Source organism: Microcebus murinus, chromosome 11 (assembly GCF_040939455.1).
Source record: "Microcebus murinus isolate Inina chromosome 11, M.murinus_Inina_mat1.0, whole genome shotgun sequence".
Classification (NCBI taxonomy): Eukaryota; Metazoa; Chordata; class Mammalia; order Primates; family Cheirogaleidae; genus Microcebus; species Microcebus murinus.
The window spans coordinates 22,192,415-22,203,876 of record NC_134114.1 but is presented as its reverse complement, the minus strand read 5'-3'; the positions used below and the strand labels follow the sequence as shown (position 1 = coordinate 22,203,876).

The following is an 11,462-nucleotide window of genomic DNA, read 5'->3' as shown; positions in this document are numbered from 1 at the left end:
TATATATATATATATATATATATATATATATACATACACACACGCACACATACATACACAAATATTTTTCTATGAAAAAAGATCTCCAAAGTAGGGTTACCATTAAGGATAAGAAAATAATTCAAAATAGCAGATAGTTTCAAGTATTCATAGATACCCGAATTACAGTTGTTTTGGTTGTTGTAATCTTCCATAATTCTTGCTTGTTTTCAATTTCATTATCCTTAAGTTTCTCTACAAATCACTTTTAATCTAGTCACTTTTTATGTCCTTATTGATACTGAATTCCTTAGAATTAATTAATGTTTTAAGTCTCTGACTCCTAGTTTCAATCTCTGCAGTTACAAATCTGCTTATATCTGAATAGTACTCCAAGTATACATATACCACATTTTACTATTCAGCTCTAAGAAACAATGGTGATATAGCACATCTTATATTTTCCTGGTTAGAGCTGGAACCCATACTACTAAGTGAAGTATCCCAAGAATGGAGAAACAAGCACCACATATATTCACCAGCAAACTGGTATTAACTGAGTAGCACCTAAGTGGCCACATAGGTACTACAGTAATAGGGTATTGGGCAGGGGGGAGGGGGGCAGTATATTTATACATAATGAGTGAGATGTGCACCATCTGGGGGATGGTCATGCTGGAAACTCAGACTTGTGGGGGGAGGGGGGGAAAGGGCATTTATTGAAACCTTAAAATCTTTACCCCCATAATATGCCGAAATAAAAAAAAAATCTGCTTATATTTTGATATTACCATAAATATGTAATAAACAGATTTCCAGGACTTATATTCAACTACTAAAGTAATTTCATAACATTCATAATCCCAAAATGACAAAACAAACAAATAAGCAAACAATACGTGTTGGTCTTATACAAATTCAGAAGGGATTAATATATCTAAAAATATCTTTCTTCAATACATTGCCCTTTATCACCAGAGGAAGGAAAATTACTCTTATTGACATAATTTTTCTCTCACAGTAAGCTAAAACTATTATCTGATATTTAATTCTGAAAGAAAAATATTGATATCTGAAACAAATAAAACTATGAGAAGTAAACTAAGAAGACAAATAACTAAGAATAAAACAGGCAATTGGTGAAAACTGAAAATCCAACAAATAAATGAAGAGATGATCATATTTATTAGAAATTAGAAAAATGCTCCATAAAAATAGACGATACTAATTTATAAAAGTCAGCTTGTCAAATTTCATAAAGGTAGATAATACCTAGTGTTGATAAGTTTGTGGCACAGTGGAAAACTATATATACCAAGAGCACTATAAACTGAAATAAGCATTATGACAAGAAATTTTAAAGAACATAATTAAATTAAGTATTTTTCATACCCTATAATTCTTCAATCACATTCTTGGGAATGTATCTCAGAAATTTTTTATATGTTAAAAAGGCAGATAGATAGATAGATAGATAGATAGATAGATAGATAGATAGATAGATATAGATAGATAGATAGATAGGTTATGGTTTGTAGTGGAGATTTAGAGGTAATGTTATGTTTATTATTCTGCAAATAAATATTATGTAGTCATGTACTATGGAATATTATGGAGCAGTTAGAAACAATATAGACAGAGATTAAAGACAATGTCAAATTTTAAAACATTAATAATAGAATGGGATCAATAACATAATAGCATTTATATAAATTAGGTGTATACCCAGAACAATCTACATATTATGTAATGATACATACATATCCATATATAGCACATGCAAAGTAAGTGGAGAGGAATGGAAGTGAGAATTGCCTATAAAAAAGAAAATACAAATACAAAATAAATTTTGATAGGGTCTTGTAAAAAATGAATTTGATAATATGTCAGAACTCTCATTACAATCAAGCTAATTCAAAAGCCATGGCAAGTCTCTTCATTTTTTCATGAGTTAACATGCACAAGAGAGCTGGGTAATATTGGAAGGAAGGAAGAGGTGTTTCTCCGTTCATACCACAGAGTTTTGAGTCACAGGATAAAAAGAAGTTTGGGGCCACTGTGGAAGTGAAGGGGGGCTTACTTTATATTGACTCAGTATGTTTAAAAAGACCATTTTATTTCAAGTTATATTCAATTTATGTATTTCCACCTTCCAATATAAATCTTCCATTCAATGACATTTTCAGAATTGCAGCTGGTCACAATAGCATTGTATAATTCCAAAATATATTTGGACACACTGGTTTTCACTTATTGAAAGACCCTGTTGGTTTTCCCATTATGTTGTACATTGACAGATTACCCATTTGATGGGAAATCCTATGAAGAGTATTAAAAATTATGGATCAGAAGTTAAGAAATAGCTATATAGAGACTCAAAGTAGCCTTTTAAATGTCTCCTGTAAAAAAAGGAATTATATTCTATAACTTGACTTTTATTAAAGTAATTGATATCAAATTGCATCTTAAAATGAACATTTTTAGCTCCTTGGGGTTATTCTAATCACTTACACAGAATATTGTGTATTGGGTTAAAATTATTCTATTATAATATTGTATGTGTATAAAAATTAACATTTATTTTTATTCCTTTTTATGTAAGTAAATTTTATTGTGACCGCAGGTCAACAGCAGACCATAAGATAGTTAAGGTTCAGACTCTCCCGACCTAATTTATCATATAAATTAAATACAGAGAGGTACACACAATAAACTTTATTAAAAACGAGGAGCTGTTTTCAAACTCCTGGTTCCTAGGACAACACACATCACTGTTTATGAGTGGGGGAAAGAAGAGTCATACTGCTAGAGCACCTTTCCTGAAAAGAAACTGATCAAAATGTTCAAAGTTAGTTGACTCAAAGTATGGCAGCCACTCAACACTGCTCCTAGCGGTCTGCCTTCAGCATAAAAACATAAAATATAAAATTTAACCAAAATGTCAAAAAAAAAAAAAAAAGAAACATTTATCGGGTGGTGGGCAGGGCAGGTGGGAGGAGGGAGGAGGGGATGGGTGTATACTTACTTAACGAGTGCAATGCTCACCACCTCGGAGATGGACACACTAGAAGCTCTGATGGGGGTGTGTGGCAAGGGCAATATATGTAACCTTAACAATATTTGTACCCCCATAATATGATGAAATAAAAAAAATGAAGAAAAAACATAAAATAAAATAACTGTGAAACACTATAGCCTTCAAAAAACTTTGGTGATGAGCCAAGCTCCTATGGAAAAAGCCCACCTATGAAAAAGGAGTTATGGGTATTTAAGCTGGTCTGATACACATAATTTGTACATTCATGACTCAAAATAATAAAGGCCCTGAAACACAAATGATTCAACGCCATTATACCGCAAAATTATGTGATTCATTTTGATGTGCTTTTATTACCTTTAAAAAATGATATTCCTCACAATTAACTGAAAGACTTCACCAAAAACCAAGGAGATGGTGGTGCAAAAAAAAAAAAAAAGACAATTTAAATAGTGTATGAAGTTCCCTCCTCCACCTTATTCAATGAACATTTATCCAGATTGAGGATGAAATGGAGTCAATAGCAAGGAGCCTCACAAAGAGAGCATCTCCCTGTAGCCAGTGTGATTTGGAACCTCCTAACAATGCTCTGGGGTCATAAAGCCAGGATGCCCTACAGATGAAGCCCAAAGAGATTATTATGTTCACCAGAGTTTAAACCTAGCACATGTTAGATGCAACTCCACTACAGTTTTGATCACTTAACTCAGAGAAAAAATGTTCAGCAACAACTGTCATACCTCATTGATACTATCCATGCCCTATTCACTTATTCAGCGGTGCTTCTTTATAAAAACATCTGAAGAAGTGGCAAATAGTTATTAATACAACTGATGTCAGGTCAAAGCTATTACAAAAGCTGAGAAAGCTCTTCATCCACTGCTTCCATCTTCTCCCCTATTGTTAACGGTTTTGCCACCAAAGGGGGAAAAATTATGTGAACAAGTTCTTTGTGACCAAGCCTTTGCAAAAGTCAATGAATAAGAGAGCACATCAAAAGCAGAACCATTTCATGGACAACCTACCGAGCTGCAAAACTGGGGGCTGGGAAAAGCGGAAGCCGGGCATGTTACCCAACCCCAGATACCCAGCTCAGGGCTAATAGATCAGGATCTGCTAAAATCCATTATTCAGAAGAAAAGGGAAAAAGAGAAGACAAGAAAAAATATGGTCAGTTTTGAAGTTTGCACAGTTTATAGTTGTTCTTCACAGCAGTAAGGACTTGAATGAGAATGAAAACATGAACACATATTTTTGTCCAAGATTTAAAAAATTGTGTCTCATACTGAAAGACTACATCCGGTGGGGTTCAGGTCCAACAGCATTAGCTAGAACTTGGCTGTTTAGCGCACCCAGCACTGGGAGGAAAGGTGGTCTGAGAGAAGCGGCTGGAGGGCAGGCGGAGGCCACTCCTTCACTCTGCTCCAAGTCGAATGCCCTGGACCCGGTTTCGTCTCCCACCTCGCCACTCTGATCAGCAGCTCGCTCCACGCCAGCAGGGCGCATGCCACATCCTGACACCCTCCTCTCCTGCTGGGCAGCCAGCGGTACAAAAGCTGAGGTGTGGCTAGAACATTCTTCCTCCCAAGTCCTTTGGGTATCTGAACATTAGGAAAAAATAAACATGTCCAACAAGATTTCCAACAAGCTCATTGATTACCTAGCGTCTGATGATATAGTTGAAGCCAAGTATAACTCAGGACAAATAACAGGTCTTACATCATGTTCCAAACCAAAATGATACAATCGTGTCGATCCAGCCGGGGCCAGACATGAAGTACTGGCAGGATCAGAGGAATCACCCACAACTGCCTACCCGTTGCTAAGCCAGCGATGATGATGCGAATCTAGTTAAACAGGAGCATGGATCAATCGTCCGCTGCCCTCCCATCAAAAGCTCCTGTTTCAAGTTGTGTAGAATAGTTATAAAAGAAACACAAATTGACCAAATAAAGAAATCCAGTTACTGGACCCACAGGGAAATAAAAGGTGACAGTGATTGGCCTCCAAATATGGAAGCAATGGGAGGAGGGTTTGGGCCAGAGGAGGAGGGAGGCTGGGCTGATGAGGCCGAGTTTGCTGATCAAGGGCACCGTGATGGTGGCATCGAGCCAGTAGGGCGTTATGGCCGGGATGTCACTCACCCAGTCCCCGTGCACGACATCTTCACCTCCCCGGTTGCCAGGATGCGCGGCGTCTCCCGGTGCTGGACCCTCAGGACGCAGTGGGCTCTGCAAGGAGCAGGTGCCAAAGGGGAAGCTGCCAACACCAGCGTGCAGAAGGCGGAGACCCGCGGATGTGACGCCACCAAATTGGGACTAAAATTAACTTTCAGAATCATTACTCAGGGTCTAAGAGAAGGTATACATATAATTGAAAAATTTACAATTAGATAATTTTGCTTATCTTACGATTAATCAACATTTCTAACAATTCTTAACGTTTTATGTGTAGAGCTAGTCCTGTCTTTTGTTTAAATGCAATATAAATATTTGTTGCATTGATTCGACTTTTATGGAGAATATGGAAAAATGTATGTTAAGACTATATTTAAATCTGCTACAAGATTTTCAGGGCTTAAGTATGTTCTATGTTTTATTTAAATTACCAGCTGTTTATGTGCTGTATTTGCTTTCACCCAACAAGGCTTTGATTTTACACTTTGACTACCTTACCATTTGTGATAGTTATTGCTGGGGTGATATAGCTGGGTGAATATGTTTTACAACATGATTAATTGCACAAACTATTGCCATATTAGAAATACTAACAAAATCCTTTGGTTCAGGAAACCGCGAACATTTATCTAATTGAGAAGGATATTTTAAATAAGTGATCATATAAAACTTTAGAAAAATGCTCAAGACAAATAACAGTTACCACCACATAGAGACAGGTTGTTTGTATAAAAATGGCTTATAATTAATGCATACTATAATAGAATTATTATCAAGATGTTATTCAGTCATTTAACAAGCATATAATTATATGTTTGAAATCCAATGCAAAAAAGTGAACTGGATTTTAATAAAAATAACAATCATACAATATATTGAGAATATCTGTTCCATAATAAAACATTGATTCGTTTTTCTTTTCTCTAATCTATTAATAACTTGTATTTAGAATTTTCCATTTCTCTAATAATCTTTGCTTACTCCTTTGAAAACTAAAGTATATAAAGCTATTCCTGTGTTTTCACATATTGGTCTATAAATTGAAGGGGCATATTGAATGGAAGATTATAAGATTTGAATGTTATTCATATAATATAGGGGAGGAATTTAATTGCATTAAGAGTTATTTTACATAATTCTATTTCTCATTAAAATAATGCACAATAGTTACTATATATTAGTCAAGCCACAACATTAATTCATAATTAAGTACAATGTTTGACAGATAACATATATCAATAAATGAATTCTGAAATGCATAACATTTTATTGCTAAAGCAGTATGTTGTTTAGATTAGGTCTATTGTTGTTGGGGAATAAGTGGTTTAGATACCATACCATTTATGTCCTTTGGTGACACATAACGCCTAGAGCTACTGCCCTGTTTTCTACCATCTTCACAGACACACTACTGTAGAGTTGCTTTCATATAAAGCCACTATTTTGTTACTCTCTGATACATTTTGTTACACCCATTTCTAGCAGGCGACTGCTGCCACCAGTAAACCCAAGCTCCTATAGTCACCACTGATTTCCATGACTCTATAGCCAAGGGAAATTTAATACATTTCATTTTATCATACATCATTAGATTTCATAGCAGCATTTATTTCTTTCCTTTAGAAATATTATTTTTCCCTATATGTTACAGTTCCACGTGTATTTTTTTCTTCTCCTTTTCTCAATCCTTCTCTGTCTTTCCTGTTTTATTTTATTTTTTCCTCTTGTACTAACATGTTTCTTCTTTCTTGGTGTCCTTTACCATTTTCTCCCCTGTAACAGACTTGCAGTTTTGAAGGCACTTGAGATTCAAGCTGGAACCTTTTTTGTTCCCAGTCTTTCCATAGGTAGCATAGTGCAGTAATGCAATTAAGTTTCAAGTGCTTGACATTTATTAAGTACAATATAAGTGACTGTGAAATATAATTTTTCAAATATGCAATCTTATTTTTTAACCCTGGTTTTAAAGAATATCACTATAGAAAAAGAATAGCAACTTCATTCCATTCTTTTATCCCAGTCTAGCATTTCTTATTATCTTTTGACATTTCTATGATGTCTCACAAGGCTGTCTCATGTACCCTTTCCAAAACTGAATTCTTTGTTTCTTCCCATCCCCTGCACACCTTGTTTTCCTTCTTTCTTTTTTCCTGACTTTATAGGCCCTCACTTATAATATGCTTACTTAATCATAAAGACTAAATTATCCATTCAACCTCATTTTGAGCAGAGTTTGGCATTTTTTCCACTATACTACTTACATCACTTGTAATCATACACATGCAAATACACATTCACAAACACACAGATACATATATGTCTATAATTTTCTTATGAACTTTAATACCATTGATGCAAGAATTATCTCTAATTTATTCACTGTTTTATCCTCCGTCACTTACATAGTATGTGGTGTACATTTGAAATCATATACTTGAGAATAAATAAATTGAGGAACTTAAGCTTTTTGGGACTGGGGCTTTCCCTTTTTGTGTAATCCTGAATAGAGTTTTTTCCTCACTTTATTATTTTTAGAATTCATGACACCCTAATTTGTTTTGTAATAATTTCTATATGTCTTTCTCATCTTTAATGTATTTTAAAGTTTTAAATACAGAGCATAACAGAGACTAAATATTAAATACAATCATTTTGAATTAATGAATAAATGATTATAGTAAACACATTACTGTCATTGAGAAATGAATACATCTGTCTTACAATGTTTTGAAGGATGTTTCATTATTTGCCTATCTGTTAAGACTGTCATTTATCCATATACTGAAAGGCAATTTTCTTAATAAGTCATAATTCTCCGATATCCTAATTTGTGTTTAATTATGTGAAAGATTTCCAGATAACTTTTTAGACTTATAAATGATTATAATGCTTTCATAAGCCAAAGCATTATAATTTCAGATTGTGCAAAAAATTCCATTAAAATTATACTTATGTACATTTATGGAACACATTTCTGTCACTAGAACAGTGTTCTAGAAATCCTAGAAAGGATTGAACATTGATTTTGAAAAGAATTTCTCCCCCTTGCCTATCCTGCATCTGAATTTACCTATTCAAAAGTACAAACACGCTTGAGAGTGGGATTTTTTTTTTTACTTTAGAAATAAAAATACATACCTACATTTCACTAAGACAAAAACTCAGGAGCTAAGCATATTATTGTTTTCCCTAAGCTCTAAACACTTGTGAAAGTTTGCTAAATATAGAGAATATCTTGCATGTTTTCTTTTTCCCATTTATTCTCAGTGCTACATCTTATCATTTTCCTTCCACTTGCTCCAGACAAAAAAATAAAAGAGTTATTCTTTGTTCATAGCACCACCACTTGTATTCCTGTTGTCCAAACTATAATATATTTCACTGCTCTCTCAAGAGCTGACAATAAGAGTTGAAAGGGGTGTGGAAATAGTGAGTAGAGGCTAGTGAACGATACTAAAAGAACAAGTACATAATAGCCAAGTCAGCTATAAATACATACATTGATATACATATGTGTATTTTAATATTTACATATTAAATATTTTGATAAAAATGTACTGATCATCCAATGTACTGAAATGATCAATTTATATAAAAATAGTCAACTCTATAAAACAGGCAGCTGGTAGCATTTTATTTGATGAAATAATAGTCATACTTTTAAAAAGTTCTTTGAAGTTTTTATTAACTGAGTTTCATTTTGTGTTCCTGATTTATTGTAGGTAATGTTTAACACAGGAAACCTCATGTATATAGACTACTTGTCCTAAAGAATTTAATTTTTATTTGAATATAAATGTGTTATGTTTTTATTATTCATATATGTTATGTAATTTGATATTTACCATACATGTAGATGTACAGGCCATTTATTTTTACTTCTACTTTAAAGAAGACAAAGCTGAATCTCAGAGATCGAAATAAGGTTCAAATTATTAATATTTACAAATAACATAGAAAAGATGCTCCATTTAAGGGCTGATTATTGTTGAATTGTTCAACAGACAAATGCTTGTGATTCAAGGGTTTATTTTATCTTTCTTTGGAGTTGGATAACATACAACAATAGAGTTACCAAAAACTTGGTACTTGTCCAGGAGGTCAAATCAGAAGAATGAAGACAAGTAGTTTGGGGAAGAGGAAAGAGAAGTTTTATTACTTTACCTGCAAAGGAGGAAAAATGGTGGACCTTTTCATCTCAAAATCCAAATTTCCTGAACCTTAGCAGAAAAACAGAGCTTTTAACACATTAACTGTCATGAGAGTTATGTTTAACTCACTCTAGTTTTGACCCCAGTGCCACGTAAAGCATATATAAAATCTTACTTGTTGATGGTCTTATTGTTACAATTAATATCGACATTTCAATTCTAAAAATGTGGATTAAATGAACAGAAGTCAATAAATTTTGTTTTCTATTTATGTTTACCTTTCAATTACACTTGAAGTTTTTATTCTATTTTTGTAATAAAACACTGTGGCCCCAAGGAAAAGTTTCTGATTTTGTATGTGTGTGTGTGTGTGTGTGTGTGTGTGTGTGTGGCAGTCAAGGTGTTAAAGGTTGGGTTCTTAGCTTCTGGCAATTACTGTTCAACCACGGTTGATGATTCTGATCATCCCATCTCCATTGAAGACAGTCTCCTGACTTTCCTTTACAGGGTTGGGTCTGGGCCATCTCCTGTTGCATAAATAAACAAAAGTCTTACCCTGCCCCTCCCAAACACTGGCGTGAGGCAGGGATGCAGGGCTTTAATTCTCAAAAAGAACAAAGGAATTTTCAAAGAGAGAGAAAATATTTTTTTCCCATGTTTCTTTTAGGCCATTCCCTCTGTTACAATAGCATTACCCTTTTTGGATACAGCTTTGTTCTATGGGATTACAACAGTTTATTGAACCTTTTTCACATTCTATTACTATTTAGGTACTATGTAAATTGAATGATTTCAAATTCTCTTATAAAATATTATCATGAAATTTTGATAATATATATGCATTATGTGTATAGGGTTCAAAGTATCTTATGTAGGTATACAGCCTTCCATTTATTCATGGGGGTGAGAAGACTTCAGTATCTCTCCTCCCTTAACCTCCAATCCTCCAGCCCATTAAACAACAAAGACAAAACAAGACTTTTCATTTCACTCCATGACCAAGATGAAGAATAACAATATCAAGGACACTGTTTAGCCCTTGTTTTCTGGGAAGATGTTTTGTTTCTTTCCTGGAATTAGTATTTTCAAGAATTTATCTTTCAGTGATGACATTGGTTCTTTTCTCTCTTTTGGTGAAACTAAATAGAATGATGTAGCCAGGAGGAAAAAGAATATCCCAGCTTTCCCTACTGTTTCCTGACAAGAAAAGATCCAAGCACTTTGCTCTAGTCATGTAGGTGCATATTTCCTTGATCCAGTGCCTCTGACCCCTCTGCATGATTGGGACCCCTGTGCTAGAATTACTTACATTGTCATATAAATGAAGTTTTTTTAAAAACAAAACCCCCAAAAAACCTTTGTCTTTGTTTACCTCCTTGAATACCCACAAAGTTACTATCACACACATATTTCCATGACAATGCTCTATTTATAAATAAATATGTTTTTTTAACGGGTCTCTCTGTTTGTTGACAATCTTTTTATGATTTTTTTTCCTGATCCTAGCTTTTATGTTTCTTCAGATTCATTTAATTCATTTCTATGAACCTCGATTTTCAGTTATCCTATGTGACCTTGAAAGTTGAAAATGTCTCTTCAGTTCTTCTCTCACTATCATGATTTTTTTTTTTTCATTGAGAAAGTGCTCTGTGAAAAAGGGCAACATTTTCTCTGAGACACTAAATTCATTTTTGAAGGAGTTTGATAGCTTCCTTTATTTTGCATTTGTTAAGAGTTCATCAGAGACACAACATCTGATGGGGAATTATCTCACCGCCAACATCAGAGTACATACTCAGCCTCAATTGCTGTATTTCATCTTTCAATTTAAAGGGGGATAAATATCATCTAAAAATACTCATGCACTTGGAAAATCTTTTGAACTACTAAGCCTTATCTCATATGCATGGCATCTAGCTTGTTACAGAATTCCTTTCCAGCTTGCCTTTATGCTGTCCAGCAGGAAGGAATATTCATAGATATGTTGGCACCTGGTTTCTAGATGCAGCATGCAGGGAATTAACATCTGCAAAGAGGAGATTACACTCATGCATCATATTGAGGTTTTTCACACACTTCTGGTACTCCTTCAGAAGTACCTCCCTTGTGACATATTCC

General features: G+C 34.2%; 1 pseudogene; it reads right to left on the bottom strand.

The window, feature by feature from the left end:
- Positions 1-4,430: 4,430 nt before the first annotated feature.
- Positions 4,431-4,881, bottom strand: LOC105882636 (derlin-1 pseudogene; annotated as a pseudogene).
- Between the last annotated feature and the right edge of the window lie 6,581 nt (positions 4,882-11,462).